Here is a 15,898-nt window from a genome sequence, read left to right as displayed (position 1 = left end):
AATTCATAATTATCACAGTTGTTAGGGCTAAAGACCCAGATATTAAATATATCTGAAAGTTGCTGAATAAAATGTGAACTGTTATACGTCATTTGCAAAGAAATCATTCAAACTGGAAGTACGTACATCCTGCATCCAGCAATTCCACTCCTGGGAATCTTTCCCATAAAGATGAAAGTATTGATAAATAAGGACATATGGACAAGGATGTCTAGTGAACCCCCACCCACAGACAAGTGTCTTGATCCACACCCATTTATTAAAAAGAATGAATTAGCACTACACCTGACAACCTGCAGGAATTTCCACAAAGTAATGCTGAGTTGGAAAAGATACAGAAGTTTATATAATATGATCCATATATATATATATATATATATTTTTTTTTTTTTTTTTTTTTTTTTTTTTTTTGGCTGCACCACGCAGCTTGCAGGATCTTAGTTCCCCGACCAGGGATTGAACCCATGGCCCCTGCATTAGAAGTGCAGAGTCCTAACCACTGGACCACCAGGGAATTCTCTGGTCCAGATTTTTTTAATGGTTTTATTAAAGCCTGTATCTATATATATGTATGTGTAGGGTTGTATGAGCACAGAAAAATGTAGAAATATATACACTAAGTCAATGATTCTCAAACATTAACACACATCAGAATCACCTGAAGGTTTTGTTAAAACACAGATATCTGGGCCCCACGCCCAGAGTGTCTGATTCAGTAGGTCTAGGGTGAGGTCTGAGAATTTCTATTTCCAACATGTTTCCCAAGGATGCTAATGCTGCTTGAGAGTGACTGCAATAGGTTTCAGCAAGAGTTACCTGTGGGACAGGAGTAGAGATATAAGATGAGGGGAGAGAATAATGAGGATCTATGCAAGATAACATAAACAGCTTTTCTCTATGATTCCTTTTATGGATCGTGGTGGGGGCGGAGGGGTGTGGATGTGTGTATAGATGTGCAAAAACAAATTCCTGAAAGAACTGTCATCAAAACACTAATGAAAATTCTTCCAAAGGTGGAATTTAAAGTGATCTTTCTCCTTGGTAATTTCTTGGTTTTTTTTTTTTTATAATGAGCAAGTGTGATTTAAATAATCATTTAAAATAAAGCAATTTTACTGAGGAAAAAAGAATCTTTGGAAACAACAATTTCACAAGGAAAAGCTCTTCTGTTTTGTTCACAGCACTGAACTGATATTTTTGGAAAGACGAATGCTAAGTACACTTTATATAAAAATTAAAATATAATTAATGTGGAAAAGGAAGTTCTTGGATGAAGTACATAAGTACAACATGTGTTTTATAACCTTCATTAATCCACAAAAATTTAGAGAAAACTCAATTTAAAAAGTAATCAAAAATAACCTCCAATGGAATCTAATCTGTAAAAGGAACAACAAAAAAAAAACCACTGAATCACTATGCTGCACACCTGAAACTAACACAATATTGTAAATCAACTATACTTCAATTTTTAAAAAAATTCAGCAAAAACATACAATTTGGCTTACAATCACTTTCTCTTTCAAAATTCAATCAGATACTCAGTAAGCAAAATCTCTTTTCAAGCTGTACTTGCATCATTTCCTCTTTTATATACAGACCAGAAAATAAAATAAGACTAAAAAAACCTAAAATAAAAAAATAACTTTATGACTTCAAATATAGGATTTAAGTTCCCAAGTGGTGTCCATTAAAGAGTGTTAAGCTAGAATACAAGTACCTTAGATCAGTTATAATAATTCTAATTTACATTTTTCCAGGCTTTCACATTTCTCATTAGCGTCTTCACTACAACTCTTTGCTAGCTTAAAATATCTCCTCCTAAAACCATGTTACCATTCTATCTAAAAATTAAGCCTAGACTTCAAACCAGATGGCATGCCTCTGCTACCTTTTCTGCTGGGAACAAAGAGCTTGGCCTTCCAGAGCTGCTTCCTTTAGTGCCCCTTAAAGTACAGATGCAGGAAGCTGCTCAGAGGCTGAAAACTGGATTTGTAATGCTTATATCCCTAAGGTTTGCAAATCAGTATTATAAACTCTTCGCTACCAGTCTTGCCAACTCCTGCTTCTTCTCTAATCTCATTATAGTACAGTGTTTCTCTTTTCCTGCAATAGCAACTCAGTGGACCTCCATGGCTCATTTTAAAAATTAGCGTAAGTCTGTGGCTGAGTTCGGGAATATTCCTGCATTCCCAATGCTAAGATTGCCTCCTTCCTAAAGATAAGCAAACAGAAATGTTTGCCCACCCCTCCCCCAAAAAAGGAGAAAAACGTTTGCCCCAAAACAGTCAAAAAAATTTAAAGCACACAGAATCAAAGACTGCCTCCCTCCCTCTGAAACAGATTCCTGGGAGATAGAGGAAAAAAAAATTAAGTTCCTGCTTTGTGCTCACAGTAAAACTATGGGGGCATAAGAAGAAACAGGCCAAGATTTGAAAATACTACACAAAAACTAAAAACAAAGTAATGCTCTAAAACAGTTCTGGCAAGCAGGAAATAAACAACAGTACAGAAAACTTACGTAGAAAAGAAAACATGCTACCGGAATTCAGACTAAAAAAAAAAAAAAAATGGCTAGAACAGTCTAACCCTGGAATATCAGCTATTCTAGAAGAGGCAAACAATACTGAAAGACAAAAGGATAAAACCTTAAAAAAGAAGTTGGAAGTTTTCATGGATCCAAACAAAAGGTATGAGGGGGAGAAACAAAGACTTACATCGATAGATTTTTTTTTAACATCTTTATTGGAGTATAATTGCTTTACAATGGTGTGTTAGTTTCTGTTTTATAACAAAGTGAATCAGCTATACATTTACATATATCCCCATATCTCCTCCCTCTTGCGTCTCCCTCCCCCCCTCCCTATCTCACTCCTCTAGGTGGACACAAAGCACGGAGCTGATATCCCTGTGCTATGCAGCTGCCTCCCACTAGCTATCTATTTTACATTTGGTAGTGTATATATGTCCATGCCACTCTCTCACTTCATCCCAGCTTACCCTTCCCACTCCCCGTGTCCTCAAGTCCATTCTCTACATCTGTGTCTTTATTCCTGTCCTGCCCCTAGGTTCTTCAGAACCTTTTTTTTTTTTTTGATTCCATATATATGTGTTAGCATACAGTATTTGTTTTTCTCTTTCCGACTTACTTCACTCTGTATGACAGACTCTAGGTCCATCCACCTCACTACAAATAACTCAATTTCGTTTCTTTTTATGGCTGAGTAATATTCCATTGTATACATATGCCACATCTTCTTTATCCATTCATCTGTCAATGGACACATCCATAGATTTTTCTAAAGGTATAAAGAATCTATCATCTGTAGGAAGGATTCTCTATAGTGACCCAAAAGTAAAGACAGAAAAACATTTTAACTAAAAAATGTTATAAGAGATTAATCAAAACAGGTTATAATCAAAGGAACAAAAATATACTTACAGGATCCACTTGAATGAAGTATCCTTTTGTGAAGGATAGGTAGAAGTTGGGGAATAATTACTATCAATTTTTTTCTCCATGATTATTGCCCCACTATGTGATTTAATTCTTCTTGAGATAAACCTTGTAATTTATATTTTTAAAGCCTGTCTTGGGACTTTCCTGGTTGCACAATGGTTAAGAATCCACCTGCCAGTGCAGGGGACACGGGTTCAAGCCCTGGTCCAGGAAGATCCCACATGCCGTGGAGCAACTAAGCCTGTGTGCCACAACTACTGAGCCTGTGCTCTAGAGCCCGTGAGCCACAACTACTGAGTCTGCACACCACAACTACTGAAGCCCACATGCCTAAAGCCTGTGCTCCGCAACAAGAGAAGCCACTGCAATGAGAAGCCCTCACACCACAACAAAGAGTAGTCCCTGCTCACCGCAACTAGAGAAAGCCAGTGTGCAGCACCAAAGACTCAATGCAGCCAAAAATAAATTAATTTTTTTAAAAAACCTGCCTCAAAAGATTTTGCCAGTGCATAAGCATACAATTATGCTTAGTATTATTTTATAATTAAGATATCATCTCAATATGTTATGGAATCTTCATAATTTCTAGTTTTGTTTGGGTTCTCTCTTAATCACACTTACCAGAGTTATCTTGTTTTTCCAAAAGAACTAGTCATGACAGCTAGATAGAATTGCTAAAAGTACATGAAAGCATCAAAATTAAGAGAGCCAATGTATCAGTCAAATGAGAAAACACATCATGTAAATAAATGCCAAGAGAACCTTCAATAAAATTCTACATAGATATAGATAAAACTCTGGAAGAAAATACACCAAAAATGTCAACAGTGATCATTATGAATAACAGGATTAAAGATGGTTTTGATTTTTGCATATATATTTTACATAAGTATATATGAAATACAATAAATATGAATAAAATGTTAAGAGTTTATAAACCAGATTGCAGTTAACTAGGAGAAACTAGAAGTGAATATTTATGAAACCTCTGAAGACAGAAGGTCACAGAGGGGGTCTGCCACAAGATACAGAAACAAGTCAGAGTCTAGTCTGTGTCTGCTTTGTTTATGTGTTACTTATTTGATGAAATTTAAGACTTGTTTTCATTATAATACTTCCCCACTGACCTCTTCCTACATGAGATCAAATGGTCACGTTGGCTTAGGTCAATTCATAAAAATATTGACATGAAACATCAAGTGAAGGGGCTTTCCCTGGTGGTGCAGTGGTTGAGAGTCCGCCTGCCGATGCAGGGGACACGAGTTCGTGCCCCGGTCCAGGAAGATCCCACATGCCGCGGAGTGTCTGGGCCTGTGAGCCATGGCTCCTGGGCCTGCGCGTCCGGAGCCTATGCTCCGCAATGGGAGAGGCCACAACAGTGAGAGGCCCATGTACCGCAAAAAAAAAAAAAAAAAAAAAAAAAAAAAAAAAAATCAAGTGAAAAAAGCAGATTACACGCATATATGTATATATAATGAGTCAATTATGTTAAATATATAATGTATTTCATCTGAGATACCAGTTATGATATGTATTTTATATTCTACTAAGAGACAAAACTGCAAAGTATGACATAATGTGAGATTTTATACTTATTAAAAGAGCTCATCTAAATTTATTTATAGAGACTTTACCACATTTGTCATGTTGCTCTTTCCACGTCTTTCTATACACACAGTAACTTTGCCTTTTTAATGCCAAATCATGGTGAAATCATTTTGAAAGCAATTAATTCATATAGTTCCAGCAAGGCATACAAGTAATCTGAAATGACAACAACGTGAACCATTGTGACCAAGGTCACACATGCATAGGTAATGACAGCTCCATCATGACATCTGCCAGGATACACAGTGAAGTAAGAGCATCTCAATTTCAGAGATGTAAAATGAGAAAACTGTACCTTAAAATTGATGAAATAATGTTTTAAATTACAGAGGATAAGATTATGAGTGACTTATTTTTCTTAACACTTTCTGTATTTTTCATTTTATTCTAATTAGTATATATTATTTGATAATTAGAGAAAAAAATTTTGCTTTCCTTTGGTCTATTTAAGTCTCTTCCCTCAGTAAGCAATGTGTATTAACTCTTCCCTAGTCTGGTCATAATCTGGTAGGTCTGAGTTAAAATAGCCGTACCAGGATGTTGATCAACTACAAGGTTTTGAAAGCTAGAGGCATAACCCTCCCAGACTTCAGACAATACTATGAAGCTACAGTAATCAAAACAGTGTGGGGGCTTCCCTGGTGGCGTAGTGGTTGAAAGTCCGCCTGCCGATGCAGGGGACACGGGTTTGTGCCCCGCTCCGGGAAGATCCCACATGCCGCGGAGCGGCTGGGCCCATGAGCCATGGCCGCTGAGCCTGTGCGTCTGGAGCCTGTGCTCCTCCGTGGGAGAGGCCACAACAGTGAGAGGCTCGTGGACCACAAAAAAAAAAAAAAAAAAAAATGGCTTAAAGACTTAAAGACATGACACCGTAAAACTCCTAGAAGACAATATAAGCAAAACATTCTCTGACATAAATCATACCAGTGTTTTCTTAGGTCAGTCTCAAGGCAACAGAAATAAAACCAAAAATAAACAAATGAGATCTAATCAAACTTATAAGCTTTTGCACAGCAAAGAAAACCATAAATAAAGTGAAAAGACACATATGGACTGTGAGAAAATATTTGCAAATGATGTGACTGACAAGGCCTTAATTTCCAAAATATCCCAACAGCTCATACAACTCAATAACAAAAAAACACAACCCAATCAAAAAATGGGCAGAAGACGTAAATAGACATTTCTCCAGAGATGATATACAGATGGCCAGCAGGCACATGAAAAGATGCTCAACATCACTAATGATTAGAGACATGCAAATCAAAACTACAATGAGGTATCACCTCACACTGGTCAGAATGGCCATCATCAAAAAGTCTATAAACAAAAAACGCTGAAGAGGGTGTGGAGAAAAGGGAACCCTCCTACACTGTTGGTGAGGATGTAAACTGGTGCAGTCACTAGGGAAAACAGTATGGAGGTTCCTTAAAAAAATAAAAATAGAGTTGCCATATGATCCAGGAATCCCACTCCTGGGCGTATATCTGGAGAAAACTATAATTTGAAAAGATACATGCACCACAATGTTCATAGCAGCACTATTTACAATAGCCAAGACATGGAAGCAACCTAAATGTCCACTGACAGATGAATGGATAAAGAAGCTGTCATATAAATATATATATATATATATATATATATATATATACATATACATACAATGGAATACTACTCAGCCATAAAAAAGAATGAAATAATACCATTTGAAGCAACATGAATGGACCTAGAGAGTATCATACCAAGTGAAGTAAGTCAGAAACAGAAAGACAAATACCACATGATATCACTTATATATGGAATCTAAAAAATGACACAAATGAACTTATTTACGAAACAGGAACCTACTGACAGAAAACAAACTTATGGTTATGAAAGGGGAAAGGGGGTGGGGGAGGGATAAATTAGGAGTTTGGGATTAGCAGATACAAACTACTATATATAAAATAGATAAACAACAAGGTCCTACTGTATAGCTCAGGGAACTATATTCAATATCCTATAATAAACCATAGTAGAAAAGACTATGAAAAAGAAAAAAATATATGTATACATATGTATAACTGAATCACTTTGCTGTACACCAGAAACCAACCCAACATTATAAATCAACCATACTTCAATTAAAAAAAAAAAGAAAAACTACCAGGTTTTGTATCCTCATTAGACTTGTAGATCTGTTTGGTTTGACGTAGGAGAGCAGAGTGGAATGAGTAAAGCTAAGGAGGAGAAAGGTACCAAAAAAAAAAGACTTGGGAGTACTCTAAATTTAGCCTTAGACCGGTCTTTTTTTCTTTTAATCGTTAATTATGGCTGGGCCAAGTCTAACTATCTACAATACATTTTATAACCTGCAAATCACAATCCAGAGAGAATACCCCAGACCCCTGAGTAACCCAGAAGGCAACTTTTTCATTATTCTGAAATCCATTTATTTTATCATTTTGTCTTTCTCCAGAGAACAGAGTGGGGTATGTGTTAAGGGGGAGGGAGGTGACAGCAAGGGAAGAGGTGGAAGGGAGAGAGGGAGGGCCACCTGGGTAGTGAAGTATGTTAAGGGGAAATGAATGAATATATTTTAATAGATTTAAGATTCTGACTAAACTTGTTCCAAGTCCTTGATATTTTGTTCTATTCGGGATACATCTGAATTGAGGTCATATCCTTATTCTAGATCTAGTACTCTTGGTGTATTTCTTGAGTTGATGATTCGAAGGCCACTTGAAACCCCAATTCCCATACACACATCCATGCCCACCTGCCACCAAACATAGGTCCCAAGGAAAGAGGTTTTGCCTAAAATAAGGAAGGAAGAGAAAATCATCTGCCATTTTCTATGTGGGGAGACAATCGGCTCACTTCTGTTACACCCAGTAACTGTTCTCAAGATTGGAATCCTCTCTCAGCCCAGAAGGCATATCTGACTAGGAATCTCATGGGACAGCTCTGTCACCCAATCCCCCACCTACTCTATGTATGTCCCAGCACTTTTCCCTTTGAATTCCTACTTCAGGATTTTACCTGACACAATTGTCACTGAACCTTCTCCCCAAAAGAGATACACACAGAAAACATTCTTGGCTATTATCAGGATATCATAAAATAATGTGTTCAAAAACCATTCACATAGATGAACTCAGTATTTCTGAGTCCAAAAGTTATACAGTTAAGCACTGGTGGTTATAGTGGTGAGCAGAGCTGCCTTCCGGAAGTTATACAGTTATAAGTTACTCAGGAAAATGTAATTAAAACCCAGACTTTGGAACCAGGAGCCAACCAGTTTTAAAAGGCTCCATGCAAAGGCTTGAACTAGACAGTAATGTTGTGTGTTGTTTTTTTAAAAGCCCCAACTCAATAGCCGACAGAACATTTCTTCCCACTTCAGTCACAAGGGGTTTCAAGTTCAAGAAAGGGCCACTTAGACCTGCAGCCCAATGCTTAGGCACTTACATAAAGAGGTACTTCACTGCAGTTCAGCTCCATGGCTTCTGCATCTGCAATGAAAATAATAGAAGTGAGAGTTATTGTAGGAGCCCCGTGTAACCAACCAGCAGAGCTGCGCCCTGCCCTTCAGTTAACATCGTAGAGGGAGGAGTAACCCACTAGATAGGACAACCGCAGAGACAAAATTAAGAACAAAGGAATAAGATGCTCTCCATATAAAATATCCTCCTCCCTTTCTTCTTTCACATGAAGATCCACACATAAGGAAAACCTATCACCCCAAACATTATCCCACAGACTGCTCCCAAATAGAAATTATATTTCAGGAAGCCAAGAAAGGCCAACATAAGCAAGTTGCAAGTTTTGCCTTAGTTAATCACTTAGATATAGGTCTGAGGTCAAAATTCACTCTTGGCTGGACGAGGCAGGAGCCTGCGGAGACAAGATAGTTCTAAGACCTCTTGGTGAGGGCCAGAGAGTTCAGTCTGGAGGGATGCAGCCCACTGTCACGCTAACCAACCTCTCCACTAGGTGCACACATCCCATCTGTACCCGGAAACCAGCTAGCAACTTAGGCAAAAGGAGCATCCTTTAAGAAAGGTTCATTGAACACCTTCAATGGCCAGTAAGATGACCAGTATGGTCCAGCCCTCAAAGAGCTCACAGCTGAATGACAGAGACCTACAGATTGGAAGAAAGTGAAGAGTGGGCTGCATGAGAACTCTGAGTAGGGCAGACAAGGAGACTCACGGCCCCCCATCACCTTTCCCCTCTCCACCCACCCACCTGCGTCCTCTGGGACGGGGTTCTGCTCACCAGGCCAAGCCTGGCTCTGGTCCCCAGGCCACAGCCAGTTGCAGTACTTTGGGGATGTCTCCTAAGAAGGCAGACACATAGCAACCTGAATTGTGACTCTGAGTACAGTAAACCCCAGAGGTCACACTTGCCCTGGAGGAAAAATATAAAGAATTCTATTTTAATTTACTTTTTAAAAAATCATTTCCCTCAAGTTTTACTAATAGCTCATATACATGCGGACACTGGCACCCTCCTAGGTCACAAGTTACATTCCATGAGTCATCCTGAGAGAAGACCGAAGGTCACACGAGGCCAAGGGGTTGACAGCAGAGCCCTCCTTGGCCCACATTTTCAACACTTTGTGCCCTGTGGCAGTTCATGTAGACCCACGTAAATGGGCTTATGGGTTATCATCATCAATTTGTAATGAAACTAAGCTCACAAACTGGATGAATGGCTTAAGGAGTCCAAGAAAGAAAGTTCAAATTAAAGATAATACTAACCACAAGAATGACAAAACTGAGACTCCCAATCCCAGTATGAATTGTTCATCAGCTACACTATGAAATGAAAATTATGACCAATCCAAGAGCACTGAGTAGAGCCCCTCAAGATTCAAAATTATCAAGAAGGCATTTAAAATATGAATGTATATCCACCAGCACATGTACCATGACCCTCACACTAAATGTGCACTGTGTCTCAAGACAGTAGCCATTTTTTTCAACTATGTTCACAGTCATGCCATACACAATTCCAATCCTTTACAAAATTTTGGTAAACTTGATAATAAAATTAGAAGACCCTTTTAAGATTTCTACCTAATAGCAAAAGAAATGAATGTATTCTATAGCAAATGCAGTGCTAAGAAAAAAGGCTGAAATCCACAAAGTAAAAATAAACAAAAAAACTAAAATGCTTTCCTTTATGAGCAAAACTTTCAAAACTTAGTATTTTAAGAAGCATATTAGGACATATTAAGCTGTGTGGGAGGCTTGCCATACACTTAGAAGAAAGTACAGATGGTATTAGATTTTTGTCTGATAAAATACACTAAAACAAAAAACCACTTTTGGTGAGAACATGAAGACATTTTGAAGAGTGAATTACTTCTTTAATAAGTAATGATCTACAGGAAAACTGTTCGAGTACAACCACTGATAGGGTAGTTTCTCAGATAAGAAGTTTAAAAAGCACATACGCAAAATTCATTCACTGTGTCATTCATGGGTGAGATACTGCAAAGAAGAACTTGAAGCCAAAAGCACACAGTTCCACAGGATGTCAGTGTGGTTAACTTTATAGAAATAAGACCTTCAAACACGGTCAAATCTTTACAATTGCTGTAACAAGATGGGAAATGACCATAAAAATTTTTACCACGTTAAGGTGTGTTGGTTATATCGCAGCAAAGTACTTTAAAAAGTTGCCAAACATGTACTACCTAATTTTCTAACAAAAATAGAAGTGTTCCATATTTGCTGGGTTTTCTGAGATGAAAACTGGCTGTTTATAGCAGATCTTTTAAAAATAGGTTTCAAATAAATATCCTATCCCTTCAAGAAAGAGGTGATATTTTAATAAGTGAAAAAGAAAATGCATCTCAAAAGAAACTCAGGTTATAGACAGTATATACCACCATAAAGACATTTTGAAAAAGTATTTGCACCTTTCCATTTTGTGATTTTGTTGCAAAAATTATTTAAAGTTTGCCACCTACAAAAGCCCTCATACAGGCATGCTTTAAATTTTTGGGAAAAGCTTTCTAATCTATCTTTTTTAACCTTTCCAAATGTTTCATGGGTTTTATATTCTTTAAATGCAACAGCTTCTGATTAATTTATAGGAGGAATGATTAACATCATGGAAGATGGGAATTTATTAGCCACATTTAAACTCTTGTACAATTGTTGGATGGGGTTAAAATATAAATCCCCTTATGTACAAGTACAGCCAGCACTCACTTCTTCAATTAGAATCTATTTATCATAATATGGTATCTTCTTCAGCTATAACACTTCAAAATCAATTTCAAAGTAAACAGTACTTGGAACCAAACATTCAAGCTGAACCGAACACAACATTAAAATTATTAAGCAAAGGTTTTCAAAAGAATGACACATTTTCATCCTATTACTCTCACTGGCATGTATTACATGTCAATGTTTTTAGTGAGTGCAAAAAGGACTATTAATAAAAAAAAAATCTTACTATAATGTTTAATCCTTATAGCTTTGTAGATTTCAGATATGTTTTAGAATATACACTGTTACAGTAATATGTTTTATTAATAAATACATTAAGGGATACATGTTAACATATTATACTTCAGGGTATATACACGTCAACATTTTGAAGCTCTGCTCTACAAAGTAAGCCTTTTCCCCTACTTGTTAGGCTACTTTTCCCAATAGTTTTCCTCCAGGCTCAGCAGACAAAGGCATGACCAGTAGAGTGTGGGGTGCTCACCAGCGCCTCTGGAGTTCTGTATTTATACAGTGAAAAGGCCCACATGAACTGAACTGGAGTGCAGAATCCAACCTCACACAGCTTTGTGAAGGATCCAGGTTCTCCACCAACACCATCAAGTGCCTGCCTCAAATATGAATTATAATCATCTCAGGCGAAAGGCAAAACATCAAGGGCTAAACAACATGCTGTTTATATTTCACCTGATATTTATAACAACTCATATTTTATTATTCCTGCCTACTCTACCTTTTACCACTTTTCAGTAAAGAAATTTAGGAGCCATTCTGAGCAGCAGTTATTTTGTTTTTCAGAGAAACTACTTTTCACTCCTTGAAAACATAAACTAAAAACTAAAGTCCCCACGGTTCTCAACACTTCTAAAACCCCTATCAGGATTTCCTACTTAAGTTGTAGAGAACATAGTTTGCTGCCAGTATATTATATCTTCAAATAAAACTTCAAACCAAAATAGATATTAAAAACTATATTCTCACTTTTCTGTAATTAATTCCTCTTTTATAGCAAAGAGCAGTAAGTTCCGTGCTCACTTGCTGAGCTGCATGGCTAAATATGGCCATGCCTCCTTTTACATCAAGTTTAATGATAAAAAATTTGTGTTTGCTAAGCAAGTCACAATTGCTTAAGTTCTTCACATGCTGCAGCTTTTCACTATATACGTGAAGTATTATGCGCTACACTCCACTTCCTAAAGCTTGAGTTCTCCACCTGCAATTTCAAAAATTGAGACTCAAGTACTTTTTTATTGGACTGTATTTTTGAAAATGCTTATTGGGAAAGTAAAGAGCCAATACATTTCTAGTCTTGCTGGCAGACACCATGGAACAATTTGGGGTCTTAGTACAGAGTTTTTAAGTTTGCTCTCAACAGGGGGAAAAAATCTTATGAAAAGATCATCAAGACATAAAAGATTCAATATTTTAGATATTTTATGAAGCATACATAATATTCCAATATCTCTGGTTGCTAGTTAACAATAGAGAAAAATATTAGACTATTTTCAACAGGTGAAAAGAATATTTTAAATTTAAAACGTAACATTTAACTAATATAGGAAAAAAATCAGTTCTTTGAAGTTCTGGGTTTCTCATGTTTTTGCATCTAAATGAAATATTCTAAGACTGATTCAATATAAAACCCATGACTAATTTTGTCTTTCAACATGCTAAAAGTCATTGGTGTGTATGCCTCTCATACAACTTACTAACAGATAATGTTCAAATATTTGTCCGTACTATAAATAACTACTTTTTGAAGGCTAAAGGCACTGCGTTAAGTATTTCACAAACATCATCTCAGAGAATCCTCACGGTAGCGTTGAGAAAAATGGTGAAGTCCTAGTTATCTAAATCTTCATTTACAAGTCCCTCCAGTTACAAGGTTAACTGAGGAGCAAGCTACCTAAACAAAAATACTTAAATGAACTGACCACTTATAGAATTACAGGCAAAAGCCCCCCTTGGTCATTCTTCACCCCACCCAATGCTAGCATCTACTCTCTAGCCATTTTATCTTGAACATCAAAAATTTTTTTTTGTAGTTGTTTGTTCAGGTCTTGGTATGGTTAACCAGATATTATAGCTAAATACAAATCAACTCAAAATAAAACTGGAAATCTTTTTTAAGCATGAAATAAGGTTAAATAAAATTGAGAAAAGAATTTGAGTACTGGAGAACTTCAAGTCATATACAAAACTACCAATGAGAATGTGACAGAGATCCATTGACAAGTAAGAAGAAATAATCACAATGAGATAAAGGCGTTTCACTATATAAGTGAAGATAGTAACTTCAACATTAAAGGAATAACAGCACCTTCTCCCCACCCTAGAAGAAAATGGGAGACGTTCTAATATTTCTAATAAAAATTTCTATAAAAATGAAATTTTTAAATTTCTAACAAAAATGACCCCCATAATAATGCTCTGAAAATCAAACGTGATGACACGGATGTCCTACTGTGCTATCAGTCGTGTCAGAAAAAAAGTCACAACCTTCTCTAATTAATCTCTCACACACACATGATCCACCTTACGTCCATTCTAAGAGTTAGCAGAGTTAAAAACTCAGCATGCATTAGGTCACGCTGAACAAGGCTAGGCTGGTATTCGAGCAGCCACTCCAGAGCCTGTAATTCTAGCCGTGATGCTTTGCTGCCTTTCAGACAAAGGAATAAACTTTACATTTTAAAAATATTTTCATAATTTTAATTCCATTTTCAAAAACTAGAACCCCAGGCAAATTTTTTCTCCACCCCTGTTACCTCTGAATTGTGGTCCCCATTCCAAGAAGCTTCACTTGAAAGGGCTTTCCTTATACCTACTCTCTTCAGATAGGAGGACCTCCAGCACCCCTGTCTCCACTTCACAAGAGCAAAGAAAAGCTCAGCAAAGTTGTGCCACTTGGTTGAGGATGAGGCCAACAGGCTAGACATGGCCGAGGCATATGGATCCAACCTGTCTGAGCCCAGAGCCCAGGCTCTCCTGGGCCTCAGCACAGTCCTTCTGTGACATTACTATGGTCTGAAAGGTAGCAATTTGCTTGACTAAAAGGCTGCAAAAGCCTCACAGCTAGGAGTACAGACTCAAGAACAGGCTGCGTTTGAACACCAGTTATACCCTGTTCTAACTGTGTGACTCTGGGTCTGTTATTTACCTCCCTGGGCCAGTTTCTAATGCGTCAGGTAGAACAAGTAACAGTACCTACCCCCTAAGATTGTTGGGAAGATTAAGAGATTTGAGAGAAAAAAGACAAAACACTTAACGGGCCCATCATAAGCACTCAATAAATGCTAGCTGTAACTATTTTTATTATCACTGTACATTAAGCATACGCAAAGGATTTTTAAAAACATTTGAATCTTTATCTAACATTCAGAACCTCTATATATTAGACTGATCAAAATGATTCAGGAGTAATTGGGGTGAAGATGGTGTAAAAGAGGCCTACCCAGTTCAGCCTCATCCTGGCAGCCCCAAGGAATCCCCAGGCATCAGGAATTCTGAAGGGCACTGTACCACATCAATATAACACTGTCAAGCCCCAAAGAATTTTATTTGACTTTATAGAACCAAATATTCCCCCTACAGTTTGAAACTTCAAAGGGCAGAGAGCAATTACTATTGGGGTAATTCAATTGCTACCTCAGTTTGAAACCTTCCGCACTTAGAGGGAAATGTTGATTCACAGCTCCTTTGTGAACCTAGGAGTGTAGAATTTTAATTGTATTTTCCAACTGTTATACTAACAGGAGGAGGAAAGAACAGTTAAATGGGAGGTAAGGCCAAGTCTAAGTAAAAACCTTCAATGGCAGCACAATGGATGGGCAAGAAGAAAGCATTTTAGAAATACACCTACTGTTTAATACACAACGGTGTCTACAGACCTGCTTCAGGCTGGAGTTATCTACCTGAGTTATGCAGGTCTAAGCAGCTTTAAGTGAAAGAGTAGAATTATTTGGTGAACTCAGTGTGGGGAGATGTCTGAAGATTAGAAAGCAAGCAACACAATAACCATTCAATGGGATCTCATTAATTCAAACTACTGGGGGTGGGGAGGAAGAAGGGGAGCCAGTCAGTCTGAAATAGTACAGCCTAAATTAGAGGACATTTGCAAAGTACAAAGAGGAGCTGGAGCTAGCTGCTAACAAAATGTTCCGCCAAACCAGGCACACTTGCTGGTATTTCACAGGATGTATTTGCACACAAAGTGATTAAGACCTTAAAAGCTTTTTATAAGTCAATTGAACATACCCATACCATCTCACTTATGCTATTAATCCGTTTAGGGTATCCCTTCATAGTCAATGCAAAGCTCAATCACTCAAGTATCTTGGGCAAGTTACATCCTATCAGGGCATCAATGTCCTCACCAGCAACAGATCTCTAAAGTTCCTCCATCATGTCAAAGTCAACTCGCTGTCACTGTGTGTACTACACTTTGCAGGTTGTCATGGGAGGGATGTGAAAATACATAAAATAGAAAATGTATAAAATAGCGCCCCTACCACCGATGATAAAAATAGTGGCATCACCAAACCTTGGAAAGGATGTGGAGAAACTGAATCACTTATACACTGCTGGTGAAAATGCAAAATAA

General features: G+C 37.5%; 1 non-coding gene across 1 annotated transcript; it reads right to left on the bottom strand.

The window, feature by feature from the left end:
* Nucleotides 1–441: 441 nt before the first annotated feature.
* Nucleotides 442–514, bottom strand: TRNAR-UCU (transfer RNA arginine (anticodon UCU)). Its single transcript has one exon. It is a non-coding gene; the product is annotated as a tRNA-Arg (tRNA).
* Between the last annotated feature and the right edge of the window lie 15,384 nt (nt 515–15,898).

This window comes from Neophocaena asiaeorientalis, unplaced genomic scaffold (assembly GCF_003031525.2).
Source record: "Neophocaena asiaeorientalis asiaeorientalis breed wild unplaced genomic scaffold, Neophocaena_asiaeorientalis_V1.1 scaffold515, whole genome shotgun sequence".
NCBI classification, from domain to species: domain Eukaryota; kingdom Metazoa; phylum Chordata; class Mammalia; order Artiodactyla; family Phocoenidae; genus Neophocaena; species Neophocaena asiaeorientalis.
The sequence above is the reverse complement of the archived record's forward strand: the minus strand, read 5'-3'. Positions and strand labels throughout refer to the sequence as shown.